Source organism: Carassius auratus, chromosome 22 (assembly GCF_003368295.1).
Source record: "Carassius auratus strain Wakin chromosome 22, ASM336829v1, whole genome shotgun sequence".
NCBI classification, from domain to species: domain Eukaryota; kingdom Metazoa; phylum Chordata; class Actinopteri; order Cypriniformes; family Cyprinidae; genus Carassius; species Carassius auratus.
The window spans coordinates 1,125,666-1,137,133 of record NC_039264.1 but is presented as its reverse complement, the minus strand read 5'-3'; positions in this window follow the sequence as shown (position 1 = coordinate 1,137,133).

The window sequence follows — 11,468 nt, the reverse complement described above, 5'->3', positions numbered from 1 at the left end:
ATGCTGTTTCCACATTAATGATGTTTGATCACAGTAACTTTAAATGTACAATTAAATGCTGATTACTCTTTCTCTATTCGTCTTTAAAATGCAAGAGCAGTGTTCATGCTTACGTGCATGTGTTAGCAGCAGCTTATATGAATGAAAACAAAGAAAAAGCATCCTTCCTTGTTTTTGAGGAGTGCACATGTGAGCACTGGTGCATTTCCACTAAGTGGTATTGCTCGGCTCAGCACAGTTTACGTTTCCACTGGAATTTAGTATCACTTTAGAGTGGGCGGGATTATACAAGTCATTATAGTTTCACCACCTCTACTGCTACGACTCCTAAAAAAAAAAAAAAAAAAAAAAACTGTTATCCCACATTGCTGCAGCAAGCTCTCGCTTGATCCGCTCCACTGCTATCAACGAGAGGAACGTCTGTACTTCAACAACAGACAACAAAACTTTTTGGTTGTTAAAAAAGGTGCGCTCGTTCAAAACAGTTGCATTTGATCTTTCGCTGGCTGTGCTGATTTAAATCTATCGGTTCTTTAGTGTTTGTGTCGCAAGTACAGTGACGCAGGTAGTGACAATTCTCGCCTGCCAATCCATGATCAGCAGAGTTTACACATTACGTTTTGGTAATGGTATGGTTCACTTGGAACCTCAACCGAGGTGGTACTAAAAAAAAAAAGTACCAGGTACTGTACCCAGTCGAAAACCCCCCAAAAGTCAACCGTACTGAGCCGTGCAATGCAGTGGAAAAGTACACAAGATAACTAAAGTAAACAAAATGTTTATTTTTAAATCTGCTTACTAATGGTGAAACATGCATGCAAGCAAAGAGCATGAAACTAGCACAGATTTTCAGAACATTGCTTTCTGGAAAAAATATATACCCAAAATAAAATTATTTCTTGAGTGCATGTAAACTGAACACAAATTTTACCTTTTTAGTTATTTTTATTTCTGTGAAATTTAACGTTTAACTTTTAACAATTTGTCAATTGTGAACATGCATGCTAATGCCCATTTGAGTTGTACTAAAGGTCAAAAGGTTAAACAATCAAATAAAGAGATGGCTGAGCATCATGTGGCTTTAATTACATTTTATTCTGGAATTACTGATTAAAGTGTTGTGTATACAGATTCTGCACATTTAGTTTAAGCTTGAGTCCTCAGAGCTCTTAAAAACAATCCTAAATCCCATTCTCAACAATCCCAAACTCTTCCACATTTAGCAGACATTAATCATCGCACAAATACTGGTGAAAAGCAAAAAGTTACATAAATGAAAATATATTAAACTTCCCTTGAGAGCTCACATGGGAATCTGGCTCGGACATTAGGTCTCAATTATTTATTTATAGCATTTTTTTAAGCAGACTTAACCATGTTATATGTTCTAGAAGTTTAATCCTCCTCAATGCATTCACATCAAAGTCACTATTTTAAAAGATTATGGTCATTATTCTCATGGTATGAATTCAAAGGGGAAAAGTCGTGGCCTAGTTGCTAGAGAGTTTACCTCCTAACCCTAAGGTTGTGGGTTCGAGTCTCGGGCCGGCAATACCACGACTGAGGTGCCCTTGAGCAAGGCACTGAACCCCCAACTGCTCCCCAGGCACCGCAGCATAAATGGCTGCCCACTGCTCCGGGTGTGTGTTCACGGTGTGTGTGTGTTCACTGCTGTGTGTGTGCACTTTGGACGGGTTAAATGCAGAGCACGAATTCTGAGTATGGGTCACCATACTTGGCTGTATGTCACGTCAAGATTCAAGATTTTTATTCATCACATACAAAATTATATATAGCATATATAACCAGCAGTGAAATGTGAGTCAGGTCCGCTCCATGGACAGTGCAATTATTAAAGAAAACAACACAGATGAAAATATACATAAATATAGCTATGTAAGAATGAAATAAAAGTAAACAATAAAAATATAAGAATAAAATATAAAAAGATGTATATTGTAGAATTAAATATGGAACGCAAAATAATGTGCATGAATGTAAACTGTAGTCTTAAATATTAAGATGTACAGGGATGTGCAATGTGCATATATGCATTTTACTGTATTCTTAAATATAAAAAAACACAGGAATGTACAAGAAGCAAATGTGCAAACATGGTGACACTGTAGTGTGTCAATGTGAGGTAGTGAATAAAGTGAAAATGATAAAGTGAACATTAAGTGGAGGCATGAGGATGTTAAGAGGCTGGTTTAGAGTTTAGGAGCCTGATGGCCTGGGGGAAGAAACTTCTCCTGAGTCTCTGGGTTTTTGCCATCAGGCTACGGTAGCGCTTACCAGATGGCAGCAAAATGAAAATATGGTTACTGGGGTGGGTGGAGTCTTTGATGATTTTAGCAGCTCTACTTCTGCAGCGATTGAGGTAGATGTCCTGCAGAGAGGGGAGAGCAGACCCTGAAATGCGCTCAGCTAAGCGCACAACTCTCTGCAGGGCTTTGCAGTCTTGACTGCGTTGTAAGCAGCAGTGCGTTTGTTTACTGCTGCACCGATTGATCTGTCCACCCACGGTTTCTGATTTGAGAAGGTCCTTATAGTTATTGTATCCGTAGCTTGTTCGGCTAGCGTGTTTACAAAGCTTAACGCTACATCCGTGAACTCGCTGAAATCAGATGAATTTGTGCGAAACATGTCCCAGTCTACGTTACCAAGAGCCGCCTGTAACGTTGCTTCTGATTGGGCGGACCATTGCGTCACCACCCTCTGCACCGGGGGATCTTGAACGAGCCGTTGTTTATATTCCGGTGTGAGGAAAATGGCGGCATGGTCCGATTTGCCGAAAGCCGGTAGTGAGCGAGTTTTGTAGGCATTCTTAAACTGAGTGTAGCAATGATTCAGTGTGTTCGGTCCCCTGGTTGGACAGGATACATGTTGATAAAAATTAGGCATAACTTGCCTGAGTTTGGCTTTATTAAAGTCCCCAGCGATGATAATAGCAGCGTCAGGATGTTTTTTGATATTGCCGCTGAGCGCATCGTGAAGCTCAGACAAAGCCAAGCCAGTGTCTGCTTGTGGAGGGATGTAAACAGCAGTTATGATGATCGATGAAAACTCCCGAGGCAGATAGGATGGGCGGCAAATAATGGATAAATGTTCCAGATGAGGCGAGCAGGAGCGCGACAGAGTGGAGATATTCGTGGGCTCACACCATTTCTTGTTAATCATGAAACACACTCCTCCGCCTTTGGATTTGCCGGCCTCGGCTGTCCTGTCCATCCGTGAAACCGAGAAGTTTTCAGAAGAATGTTGTGATACATGTTAGTGGAAAACAGATACTGCGGTCTTATTTTTTTTTTTACACATTACTGCATTTATAGCTACATACCAAAAAGGCCTTTTTTCTGTTGGGTAGATGTATGAGAATGCATCTACTACTGGACGTTTGTGGTTAATAAATGTGCATTTGTGTGTGCATGTCTTGAGGTGTCAATGGTGTGAGGGTGTATTTCTGTAAATCGCCTTTATTAGAACTTCCACAATTTGATTTCCCTTTTTATGTGAAACAGAATTCATGAATGTTGATGTTTGACAAAAATAAATAAAAACAAATTACTGTGTGCATGTGCAATGCTGTTTAAATACATCATATACTATACATATGTGAAAGATAAGATTGCAGTTCAGCAGCATATGCATGTCTTTAAACTGTTGATTTGCAAACTAATGCTGTGACCCAGCAGATAAGAAGTGTGAGTTTCAGCAGAAGTTATTTCTAGCTCTAGCAACACTTCATTATTTCTGAGAAGTTTCCACTGTTCTTGTAAACACACATAGATCCATCTATCTTTTTTTTTTTGTGAAGAATGTGATGGTCTGTCATTGTGAAAGACAAAAACAAGTGAATAATTTCAAGAAACTTTTGTATTAATTATTTGTAAGTAAGCAGTAATAAATAATAAAAAGTAATAAAAAACTGCAAATTATGGTTATTATGCAGATGTGAAGATGCTAAAAGTAAATAAAATGATGAGAATGACGTTTTTGGTTTTATCCATTTTGAAAATTGCTAAATGCAATAAGAACTTCCATAATTATAATAGTTTTTGTTGTTTGCTTTTCAAAAGTGATGCTTTTCTAGCAAGAAACTTGTTACAAGCACTAGCAGTGTAGAATGACAAACACCAAAAATTTTACTCACAATTTAATGCGACCAGTTGCAATATTAAAACTTTCAACTTTTAAACTTATTTCAGCAGACAGTGAAAAAATGCACATATATCACATTGTTAAAAATTACCACTCCAAAAAATAATTTCCCTGTTGAAAAATACAGCATATGCTGGTTAGATATGTTTTAAAGCATGGCTGCTGGTTTAAGCTGGTCGAGTGCCGGTAATGAGCTGGTTTAAGCTGGTCCTGAGCAGGAGCTAGTTGCTTAGGACCAGCTTTGACCAGCACTCAACCAGCTTAAACCAGCAGCCATGCTTCAAAACATACCTAACCAGCAAATGCTGTATTTTTCAACAGGGTTGCCTACTTCTAAATAGCCATCAATGGAAAAGGATATGCAAAATGGTATAATCACAGTATCTAACTGCAGGGGTAACAAATGCCTTGTCCAAACACCCACACTTGCAGGTCTTGGCAAATTTAGAGCATGTGTGTGACAGGAAGTAAGTGTAAAAGACTGTCCCAGGTCTTAAAAACACAAAAAAGCGCAGTGCCCTTAACGCACACTAAATCCGTATCCCATCATGCATCATGTTTTGGAATAAATCGTGAGACTTTTTGCCGAGATCTCGCGAGAAGTCATGGAAACCTTTCTAATGTATGTAAAATATTCACGTAATAATTAGATATTACATATATTTTTGTAGAAAAACAACGTGTTGCACGTTTTATTGGTGCAAAGATAAGTATATTTATTTTGTATCTGCTTTTTATCACTTAATTAGAAGCACCACAAATTAAATTGACATCTGTTATAGGGACTGCTGAACAAACATTTAGAAGTTTATTTTAAAATGCAAAGTAAAACTAAAAATAAATCTCTGTAAACACTAGAATTTACAGCACTATAAGTGTGTCCCATCAGGTAAAGAAAGGTTCTACTCACACTTGTGGTCTTAATGCTCACTTGGGCCAAATACAGGAAATACGTAATTTAAGTAGTCAAGAGGTCAAGTGCAAAGACTGCAAGTGTGGCCCTGCGTCTCAATGTTCATACTATCCATCCTAAATAGTATGTGAGATTATAATAAGTGTGTCCCAAATGGCTAAAATTGCCACAAACAGGAATAAAAACTTGTTAGAAAAACTACAAATGTGGCGGTTGCGCGCGATCTACAATTAGGTAGAGATATACAAGTTTACAGTGGTTTGAGTTACTAATAATCAACATTTAACCTAGTAAAAAATATATTTATTTATTGTTATCCGTGTTATATTTAATCTATAGTAATCTATATTTAATAAATGTGAACTTTTATAAATTTATATATATCTATTTGGTCGTTAACTTTTAAATGCATCATTATGTAGATATTATATGAGCAGCGTTCTCCGCATGAAAGACCCGTGACTTGCAGATCAACAAGCTACTTATTTTCTCTCCAGTACGGTAGGAAGTGTGGAGGATGTTAACTGTTACAAGATGAGTGACAGGCCAGTTTACAGTGACAGGGTGCGTGTAACAGGTGCAACAGAGCGGTCTGTGAAAGACGCAATTGTGTGACGTTTCTTTTACTGTCTATGCGTTATAGCAGGGATCTCCAACCCTGCTCCTGGAGAGCTACCATCCTGCAGACTTCAGATTCAACCCTGCTCCAGCACACCTGTCTGTAATTATCAAGTAGCCCTGAACACCTTAATTAGCTGCTTCAGGTGCGCTTGATTGGGGTTGGAGCTGTAATCTGCAGGACAGGAACAGGGTTGGAGACCCCTGCGTTATAGTATATCCCAAAGCTTGCCTACTCTTCTACTACACATTCAAAAGTGTGTACTTTTTCTTCAACAAAAGAGTGCATACTTTAAGGGCGTAGTATAAGTAGGCACATTGAAACGCAGGGTGTGTATTTGGACACGGCAGAAGCCATAATAACCAGCTAAACTCTGACCCCCTGGAAATAATACAATGGGCTTACATTGTTAGACTAGCGCTCTCTAGAGTTCACCGCAAGAATTCACCTCTACAAGAATAGCTCTACTGTTAGCATAAATCGATTTCACAGATGAGCAGCAAATCAATGACGCTCCATGGATCTTTCACTTTTGAATCTATCGTTATAAAAATGACTAAAAAAAAACTTTAAAATCGGATTAGTCACATATGCTTTAAATACCGTCGTATTCTTTTACGGTTTTAAAAATATTTTGGTCTTAATAAAAACCTTCTTTATCGTTGACAGAGAGTAATTGATACATTTGTATGTTTTGTTTTTTGGATCGGTCCTTTTCAATGAATTGAGCAAACTGTTTACAGAAGTAACAGGGCCTCTTTCATAAAACGTGAACAAAACGAATGAATATCTCCTGTTATCTAAGAAAGAAGTCAGAAATGTTTTGTTACGTCAATTTCCTCGAAGGGTTTTAAGTTAGAAACAATTTACAACGATTAAAAAAAAGGGGTAAAGAAAAAGTTACTAAATAAAATCTCACCTGGGATCCGGATGGAGTCAAACTCTGGACACAGACGTTTGTGAGTGTAAATATCTGAGCTGTTTTCTGGGATGGGTGTTCTGCTTGTTAGGTGGTTGTTCCTATTAGTCAAAAGAGCTTTTCCATAAATATGAAATGGTTCAACTCTCTCCGTTCTGTGATATTTCCCTGTGTTACAAATCCACCGGTCGTAAATCTGGTAGATATTTACAGTATGTGTTTCTCGGAAATACATAATTTAAAACGTTTACTAATAAAAGTACAAAAAAAAAAAAAAAAAAAACGCCATTTGAAGTCAAATAAACAACTTCTGTGCGGAAGTCCAATAAGATGTTGCAGAGATGCGCGTGTATGTGACGTCACGCGAGCATGGCGGGACGCACTGAGATGTCGACATGATTTAAAAAAAAAGATGTAACAATGATAACCATTCACTTTTTAACAAATAAAACATGTCAAACCACTACATAAAACTCGAAGCAAATCAGGAATCAAATGTGAAAGATGCTAAATGACACTCTCTTCAGTTAAGAGATTAAGAGAATTATGGCATATTATTTTAGGAATATTTACCAACGCTAGTGTTGACTTCACTGTCTGTTTTGGCGCCGTGTACACCACTGTGGACAAACTACGAACTACAACAGTATTTGTTACCAACTTTAGAAGCAAACAACGTTCTTTTTTTAGTTTCCAAATAACACTTTTTGAAGTTACAATAACAAGAAAAAATAAAAAATGAAAATACGTGTCCGAAATCAGCGAAATCCCTGCGGGTGATCAGACAAGACGACACTGCTGGAGCACCACCTAGTGGATGTGGATCTACCAAAACATTTCCTTAAAACTGTTGTTTAAAATGATGTTTATATTTCACATGATCACATTTCTGTGAATGACTTCAGGTTTTCTTTTTAGGACAGCATTCCAGGATTGATTGAATGTGTAATACAAGTGATTTTAAAAAGGTTTCTGAATGTTTGTATGCTTCCATATTTATAATTTTACTTTTGTTTATATTAGTGTCATTTATTTTACATCATTCTTTGTTTTCTCTCCTTGTTGTAGGGAGTCTAATGGTTTCATTCTCAGCAACTTTATTAACTTATACACCAGTGTGACACGAAGAACCAAAACCATGTCTTGAGTATCTTTTCATACTCTTTTTTTTTATCTTTTCAATTTTACAGTCTGGGAAGATTAGGATGAACATAAACCAGACAGCAGTTGCAATAATATTTTTTATGTTGTTTATTTTTTTAGTTTTATTCAATAACAGCATTAAGTGAATGTTGTCTGTTCAGCTATTTAAAAAAAAAAAAAAAAAAAAAGCAAATCAGAAATTATCCAAGCTGAAGCTTGGAACGAAAAAAAAAAAAAAAAAACTGAAAATAAATCAGAGTATCAGAGTTTACAAGTTCACATTTGATCAGAGAGACAGATGGGCACTTTATATAATTAAAAAATAAAGATGGATAAAATATAAATGTAATTATGTAGTCACAAATCGGTCAGGCTCATCACCCAGCCAATCACAGCGCACTCCATCTCCGGAGTTCTAATCACTGGCGTCTGTTGGTAATTCACTCACCCATCATCCACCACATATTTAAAAAAAAAAAAAAAAAAAAAACACACCCCAACACACCTCAGTTCACATAGAGTCTGATCTTGTGATTACACAGTGGAATCCTCCTCTGAACTAGTTACTAGCATTGAGTCATTTGTTTTGAGCAGTCTACTTCCCTCCTCTCCAGAGAATATCTCCTCTCTTCTTTGTGATAGCTCTGTGTCTCCACGAATATCCTCTCAGATCATCTCCCAAGTCTTCCTCTGTTTACATTGAGGTGTGTGTCCCATTACTCTGTCTGCCAGCTTGTGGAATCCCCTGTCAGAGGATTTATATCGTCAGTCTCATACTCCATCTCAAGTGTCTGTCTCAGTTAAGTATCTGTTTACCTTTAATCTCTCCTTGAGCTCCATCATCCTTCTGGATCAATAAATATACCTGAGTTAACTAACCTTCTGTCTCCGAGTCCGTGTTACGTGGAGGGTAAGCGAGGAACTCATACGCAGACAGGAAGTACAACACAACGGTTTATTCAAGACAAAAAGGGGAAAACAAAACCCACAAGGGGGAAAACAACGACTAGGGCAGAGACTAAATAACTTAACAGGACTGGGTTGACACGATAAACAAACTCTAAACACTAACTACAAACAAAACACTCACGTTGTTGTATATTTTAAGTCACATTTGAGTAAATTTTAAGTTTACTTCATGCTTGGAATTCACTTCATTACTTGGACATACATTTTTTTTTTTTCAGAAAGTAATAAAACAAATAAAGTGAATGCATTATAAAGTGTACAGTCAAGTAAACACTGTCTATATTACATGGCCAAAAATACTCACTCTGCATTAATAATATATCACTGCATTATTATAACATATCATTATAAATTTTATGGAGAACTAAAGCTGAAAAACAACAACTGGCATTGAAATCTGTATAAAGCTGCAGAAGTAGTTCCCCATAATCAGTTTTTAGTGGAATGTCATAAAGTTTGTCTTTAGACCTAATAATTACACATTTTCAATTGAGTGATTGAGGATGGACAGAAAATGCATTGAGACACTCTATAAATGTTGAATATATATTTAGCTGAACATCTCTAAAAAAAATGTTCCTCCATACCAACTCTTTAGCTAAATCACAGAATCTGTTTGTGCTGAATACAGAAGATGCCCCATCCTCACTCTTGAAAGACACCTGGGTCATAATTTCACAAAATGTCTCATCACTTAACTTTACAACATAATTTTTCTCTTTTTAATATTTGTGTTATTACAGGAATGATAAAAAACACTGCTCACTGCTATGGTGAGTGAGCCCGCTAAAAGGGGATCTGATCTCTTCGCTGGATCTGAGACCTGAAGCCGATCAAGCAGCCGAGATCACCGCTGACCATCTCACCACTTTGTGCAAGAGAGAAAAAACTTCTCCTTGCTCTCCGCCCTCTAGCAGCTTGCCGCTCACAAGCAGCACACCGCTTCGAGCAGCCAGCCACCCTCGCAGCTCTTCGCCTCAGCTCTCCATCCCCGAGCAGCCCCTGACCGGCGTACTGCTTCCGGCAGCTGGGTCAATTCGCCTCTCCCCAGCAGCTCTACTCCGATGCCACTTCACAAGCGCACATTCAGATGTCGAGGATTGGTCGGGCTCGACTCAGGACCCTGCCTTCTTGCCGTCTAACCAGCCAGTTGACGTCAGGACTTCTGTGGACACCAAGATGATCTGTGTCCTGTCTAAGGCCATCGAGGAACTCGGGCTGAAATGGTCTGCATCTGATGAGCCCTCATGCAGCCGACTAGATGAGTGGTTCCTGCCAGGATGCCGCCAGGCCCCTCCCCAGAGGCACCCCAGACCCGAGCTGTGGGCTCTTCATGTATGGCCTCTCGAAGGGAGTCGGTAGACCTGCCGGAGAACATAATGAATACCATATTTGCAGGCTAGAGCTCCATCGACAAGGTGCCTTTATAGCCTTAAATGGTTGGTTTTCACTGCCTGGTGCAACGCTTGGAGTGAAGACCAATTCACTTGTGACATATCTCAGATATTGTTCTTCCTCCAAGACTTAATTGATAGGTGCCGTACTCCCTCTACCCTTAAAGTCTGTTGTGGCTATTGCAGCCTCTCATGCTCCCATAGCTGGACAGTCCGTGGGCAAGAACAACTTGGTTGTTCGTTTTCTGAAGGGGTCCAGAAGGCTGAACCCTCCTTGCCCCTTCACGATCCCCACATGGGACCTATCTACGATTCTTAGGGGCCTCAAAGAGCCGCCCTTCGAACCGCTTCAGACTGCCGACTTATGTTCTCTGTCACTGAAAACCACTCTGCTAGTGCCGCTAGCATCGGTTAAGTGAGTAGGAGACTTACAGGCACTCTCTGTGAGCCCCTCTTGTCTTGAGTTTGGGCCTGATGACTCCAGAACGGGTATGTCCTGAAGGTTCTCTCCACTCTGTACAGAGACCAGATTGTTGTTCTATTTCCCACTGCCTCCAACTCAGGAGTAGAACTTACTCTGCCCTGTCAGGGCCTTAAGAATCTACATTGATCATTCCACCTCATTTCGACAGTCGGAAACGCTCTATTTGTGCTTCGAATGCCGCAACAGAGGTCATTTGGTCTCGCAGCCTAGGCTATCCAGATGGATAGTGGATGCAATAGCTCTCGCCTACTTGTCCCCCGGGCTCCAATGTCCTATAGGGGTTAGAGCACACTCCACAAGGGGCATGGCCTCCTCGTGGGCATGTTCTAGCACTGTGTCTATTACAGAAATCTGTGTGGTGGCTGGCTGGGCCTCACTGTCCACATTTGTCAGGTTCCACAACATGGATATTCATGCGCTGCAAACGTAGGTCCTGTCAGCATAAGCCCACCGTCATGGTCGGTTTTTGCTTGTTTTTGCAGTATGAGTGTAGTATGGAAAGGGAACGTAATCAGTTACTAATGTAACCTTGGTTCCCTTAGATATGGAATGAGTACTGCATACTTTGCCGTGCTATATGCAAGGACACCTCATGTCATCGCTTCAGTTGAATTAAATCAGTTTGCCTGGGTGAGACGGCCACTTATATAGCCCGATGCACCGCCCTTTTTGGGGGGCTCGCTCACCATAGGTCTGTTTCTATCAAACTCCACGAATCAGTGGTTTTGACTTTTAAACCAGGAAGACGGCTGACAGATAACCGACACTCACACTGTGGAGAAACTAAAACAACCGGTAGAAAAAACACACCCATTCACTATATTACAAGAAAATTTTTCATTGTTACTTATGATACACTTTATCAG